This window comes from Passer montanus, unplaced genomic scaffold, assembly GCF_014805655.1.
Source record: "Passer montanus isolate IOZ18808 unplaced genomic scaffold, ASM1480565v1 scaffold90, whole genome shotgun sequence".
Classification (NCBI taxonomy): domain Eukaryota; kingdom Metazoa; phylum Chordata; class Aves; order Passeriformes; family Passeridae; genus Passer; species Passer montanus.
Genome location: NW_024374368.1, coordinates 956,563 through 962,660, shown reverse-complemented (window position 1 = coordinate 962,660; position 6,098 = coordinate 956,563).

Sequence of the window (6,098 nt, the reverse complement as noted above, 5' to 3'; positions counted from 1 at the left end):
TTTATCTATCAGTTTCAAAACTACTGAACTAAGAAAGAAGAAATGCTCAGGGTGGTGGATTGATGTTTTTTGGGGTTGTCTTCCTTGAAAAGGATTGTGGAACCTGCTTTAAAATTGCTGCTTTGCTTTTGCAGTCTAAGCCATGAGCAGGCAGTGACAGTTTCTTTTGGAGAATGCCATGGGAGGCAGTATCAAAGATTTTACTAATGTCCAAGTAGAAAACATTCACAGCCTTCCTCTCATCCACCAAGCAGGAGCACCATGTTGTAAAAAGGAGATCAAGCTCATCAAGCAGCACCTACCTTTTATAAACCCATGCTGGCTGAGCCTGAGCCCATGGTTGTATTTATGTTCAGTGTGATGGCACTCAAGATCCTCTGGACCATGACCTTCCGTAGCACCAAGGTCAGACTGATAGGCCTGTAGCTTCTGGGATGCTCCTTCCAACCCTTCTTGCAGATGGATGTTACATTTGTCAGCTTCCAGTCAACTCCAGTTAATCAGGACTGCTGGTAAATGATTGGCAAGTTCTTCTGCTAGCTCCCTCAGTCCACTTTGGTGGATCCCATTAGAGCCCATAGATTTATGGGTGTGTTAAGTGGTGTAGCAGTTTACTAACCATTTCCTCCTGGATTATATGGGCTGTATTCTGCTTCCAGTCCCTGTCATCCAGGGTAGAGGGTGAGTACCCTGAGGTCTGCTGTCTCTAGGTTTCTTTTTGTGTCAAGTAAAGGATGCCTTTTATGGCCCTAACAAAGTTGTACTTGAACTTTGACCTTTTAATTTTCTCCCTGAATAACCTCCTCACATCTTTGTAGTCCTCATGTACTTCTTCACACTTCCGTCATCCCCATAATTGACTTATGTTATGTCTTAGTAGTATTACCATGGAGAAGGAGAAGAATCAAGTCTGGTTTCTGCCACTTTCAGCATGAGATTTAGTTTGGTGTACTTGTTATGAAACTTTGGATTCTAAACTGAACATGGCCATGGGAGATTTCCTCACATAGTAAATGTGAATAGTGTCATCCTCCTTGCAGAACAAGAACAAGATATGAACAAGATCAACAGCCATGAAAAAGTCTATCTTCAGTTCCCTTTGGGTTTCTGTGGGTAAATGCCATCCTTCTCAAAGAAATCTTTTAATGTCCCTCAATGCTGTTATAAATGGAAGAGATACAAGAGGAAAAGTCTCCTAATTAGAGTTTACTCCCAGGACAAGGAGTTTTTCTGCTGCATTAAGGGTATAAAAGTTTGGCAGAACACAAACAGCCTTGTGTCCCAGCTGGTCTTCAGAGGGACTGGGTACGGCTGGACTTAAATTCTGATTAGAGTCAATATACATTGTTCACATAAATATGCTCTTGTTTATTTTCCTAGGAATTTTTCTCTGACAACATCGAATTTTTCAGTGAACACTGTCTAAGATCAATGAGAAAAATCTGGCATCCATTTTAGACTCTAGCTTTGACAAAAACATGGAAATACTAAGGGAAAATGTCAGTTGATGTTTTATGAGATATTCTGTGTGTACAATTCCTGTTCAATTTATGCAATGAAAAGAGAGAGAATACACAATGAGTCATGTCCTGGCCAAACTACAGCTAAAAGTCCACAGGGGAATATGAGTATGTTAATGTCAGTACCAGTGTCTTAAAACCACAATCACTCTTCTCAGTAAAAGACTGCTTGCATAAAAAATTATGTATTTCTTCACAGCTTCTTTGAGTTATCCCCTCCTCTTTGGTTACTGAGATACTAGTTGCCCTATGGAGCATCAAGGCTATGGTTAAGAAGCCTCTGTCCCTTGAGGACTGTGTCTGTATAGTATGCAGCAGACTCAGAGTCTCCTTGGGTCCTCCTTGGAGCCCACAGGCTTTTGTTTACATGATGTAGAGCAGCAAATTATAAACCTGGTAAATCTCTCCAGTTTTGGGGAAGTGTACAATGCAATGGAATGTAAGTTTTGTGTACAATACTTCTAATTCAGCAATCCTTTTCTCCTTTCCTCTGTCCTCTTTCTTAATGGATCCAGTTGAAAAAGGCAAAATTGGGTCAATAAAAGGAAGACTATAAAGAAGGTAAGTATTAGTAATCCCTTAGGTGATCTTTTTAGCCTGGTTTCTGAGAAGGATTGCATTTGGTCACTTTGTCTATTTAACTTGGCCCCAAAAACTTCTGAGTTCATCCGTCAAATTCAGCTGAAGTTGTGAGGATACCAGAAACATAATGAATTTCCTTGGAGTTTCATGAGAATATGTCGTTGCGAACAGGAGATGCTATTGATTCCTTTAATGGTTGGAAAGAATGCAGTGTGAATTCCTGCCTGTTCTTAGGCACTAGAGAATCTGTTCTTTAGGTCAGGTTTCTTTGTGACATGGATTTTTTTGAATCTGCAGGACAAAGATTAACTGCAAATCATTCTTGAAGAAGAAGGAAATACTGCAATATTGTAACACATGTGAATATTAATTTGATCATAAGATGCAGAAACTCACTGATGTGTGGTAGTTGAACATATTACCCTGGAACCAAATTGCTGTGCTGAGTACACAAGTAGGCTTGGTGCCATGAGGCTGCTTGCTGGAAGCTGGGAAAATCCAGTAGCTTCAGGCAGTATCCTACCAATCAGGGGCTGAATGTGGAAATGGGCCTGTAATGCCCTTTGTGTGTAGTAACTCAAGTTCTGCTTGTGCAATATAAATTATTTACTGAGCTCACAATTAATTTTATATTTGGGGTTATGAGATCAAAGCCTAGCTGCACTTAAACTAGCATGGTGATGTGTCTATTACTTTGTTGTTTCCACTTTTCCAGACAGAAGTAACTGGAATAAATTTGACTCTGCATGGAAGAGAAGTTGGATATTTGTTGTCAATCTGTTAACAGATTGGCTTTCCGGTCTGTTAAAAAGTTGCTGGACAAATTAGGCTTTTAAATAGGTGGTTTAAGCTTAAGTACTTTAAGTTGAAATAGGTGGTTTAAGCTTAAGTATTTTAAGTTGAATGCTGTGGCCATGACAAGACTTTCAATTCAGTATTTAAAGAAAAAAACTCCATCAACTGTACATATTTTTACATTTTGCTAGAGCAAAGTCAAGTAAAGGGAATAACATACTTTCTGTCTCAAAGACTTTATACAGTATTATACTTTAGTCACCAGAACAGTGAAGACCAGAGCTTTCACAAAAGCTGCAGGAAAAAATATATTCAGAAAACAGAATAGCTTATTTCTCCCATTTCTTCTTAGTCCTTTTTTGCAACAAGTAAGTTGCAGACTAACATTTTTCCAACAGAAATTTCCATTGAAGCTATTTCTGTTGATGTTTAGACCTTTCTGTTATGCTCCAATTTTTTCCCCTGAATTGTCTAATAATCTCAATTTGTAGTCTTGAGCTCATTCTAAGAGGAAAAAAAAAAAAAAAAAAAAGATTGTGGCATTGTTTTGAATTGACTTTCAGAAGCTGCTGAAGGAAAAATACATCTGCCAAAATGTGAGTTTTATCATTTCAGTCTTTCCTCATCTGCAGTTTAGCTTTGTTGCAGTCAGTGGTTGTACTACTTCAGCAGCATTGCTGCAGCAAGTACATGCAAAATATCAAAATGTCACCCAAATGTGAAAATATTCAGGACATGGAATTACAGTCTTCAGTTTGTCTCCAGAATAAGAAGTTTTCAAATTTGCTGTCAGAAATGGCATCTCCTCTGGGTGTTCATTGCCATGCTTGCTATCTCATAATTGCTGCTTGTTTATTGTTCCACTAATAGACAGGCCTTAGACACTTAATACACAGGTAAAAGACAGAGTTACTACTTCTCCAACCCCCCCATATCTTTCCAACCACTTTAGCTGAAATATGGGTGGATACTGGTGCTTGCACCTTCCTTATCAGTGATTTTGAGGGCCAGGCAACATTCCAATGCCCCAAGATGGTAGTGGAGCCCTATGAGAGGAGTTTTCCTTACACCAGTGAAAGGGTCAGGAAACAGCAGCTCCAGGTAAATCACTGCCATGACCGTGGCTGATCCCATCCCCTGTGCATTTATTATAAGAAATGTAATTTTCCTGTTTAAGCTATAACATCAGCTGAGGTGCTCTAACAGGCTGACAAATGAAAGGTTAATTCCTTCAGAGCCAGAAGGCTCTTTTGCTCCAGACCCAAGCTAGAGTAAGGTGAATTATATACTGTATATGGTGAATTATATACTGTATTATGAACTGTATACTACAAAACAGAGATCAGTGATCTGGTGGTGAAACAGGCAGAAATACACCTGCAGGTAGCTGCAGAATGATACTGATCAGTGAACAGCTGTCTGTGAGATGATCTGAAACACAATGAAAATTGAGAAGCTGGGAGATGGGTTGGAAAGCAATATTCATCTTTGTCTGCTGAATTTCAATACAGCTTAAGAAATTTTCCTCAAATAAAAAGTCCTAATTTGAGTTTGTAAATCCAACTTTAAATTAAAGTAGGACTATAATGAGGCTTGCTGCAATCCCAGTGTAAGCAATAGCTCCCATTAACATAGCAGGGTTTTATTTCTCTATAGGCTTGAATCATATCTAAGATTGAAGGGTCTTGTTTGAACTTTCATTTCACATAAATGTTAATGCATTTAAGAACACCCCACCTACATTTTAACTCCTTGAATATCCTTTGAGTGTGTTTTTCTTGTTTTCCAAAAATTCTTATTAAATTTATTAAAATGCATCTCTTAGAACATTTTCACGTTAAAAAGAAACACTTGTCCCTTTACACTGTATTGGTCCAAATGACATTATTTAAAATTAATCACCAAAACTGATCTCTTGAAAATTTCCCTTAATGTATTTTTCGAGACTTTTCAATTTTTTCCTATTACTGTACTTGCACATAACATCTTTCCTGTCTCTTTCTTTGTGCACTGAAAACCCTAAGTAACTGCTGCAGTGTCTAGTACTCTGCCACTGCTCTTGCACATCCTCATGCTACCAGTAGCTGCTGTAATCTGCTCTTCTGGATAAAAAATGTGAGTTTTCAAGCATCCTGCATGTGTTCCCGAAACAAGACAGCTGTGTGACAGCATAGGAGTCTCAGGACAAACTGAACGACTGTGATAAAATACACCAATCAATACAACTAGGAAGTGGGAATGAGTCTCTTTTTCTCCCATGGCCTCTCTTACTGTGTCAGCAGCCTGAGTTGGAATTGGAGAAGCAATTTATCTGAGTTTTCCTTTGTCCCAGAATATGGTATCCTTTCAGTCCCTTAAGTGTCTATTGCAGGTGCATCACACTGCTTCACAGCTGTAAAGCAGATGGAAGTCTGCTGCTGAGGGAGCTGACACTTCTGCTACACTGGGCACAGCCTCTGGTAAAAAAGCTGAATGCACTAGTTTTGCATCATCCACTCTCTGTGTCTGCATACAGGGTATTTGGAGAAGAAGAGTGAAACAGAAGCTTTGGTGTGGCTCTGATGGCCCTATACAGGCTTGTAGGTCAGTCCTAAAGCATCTTCCCTGGGTGTGCCTGACACTGGAGATCTCCCTTTACAGTGGCTCAGCCTGTAGACTGCACCTACTTTTCTCCAGAAACACTTGCAAAAGTCTGGTAGCTAGCCTTTGTTCTAATCTCCATCACTGTCAGCCTTGAAGACGTGATGCTGTCCTGTAAAAGGGGCCAGGCTTGACTTTGTATTGCTTGTAACTGATGCCTCCAACAGGAATTACTTTTTTTAGGGAGTGGTGGAAGTGGAGAAATGACTTCTCCAAAACATTGGGTGAGATGGCTGGTCTGTTATAGCTGCAGTTTTGGCCTTTCCACTTGACAAGAGACAAAGAAGGGAGTCACTCTTCTCTTTCAATGTGTTTAGCAATATCAATTTCCTCTCCTGAATTGTGTCACTGGCCACCAGTGTATGCTGGCATATGCTTTCACATCATCTCACTGCTGTCTGAGATAGTGCAGCTAGCATAAAGCTTAAACTAGTGAAAATTATGTTGAGGGCCTGTCACAAGCCAGAAGCAGCAGCGATGTTCATGATGAATTCTTGTCAGCTGAACAAAGACATCAATCTGCATGCCAGGGAACTCTTATGCCTTATAACTGTCTTAATT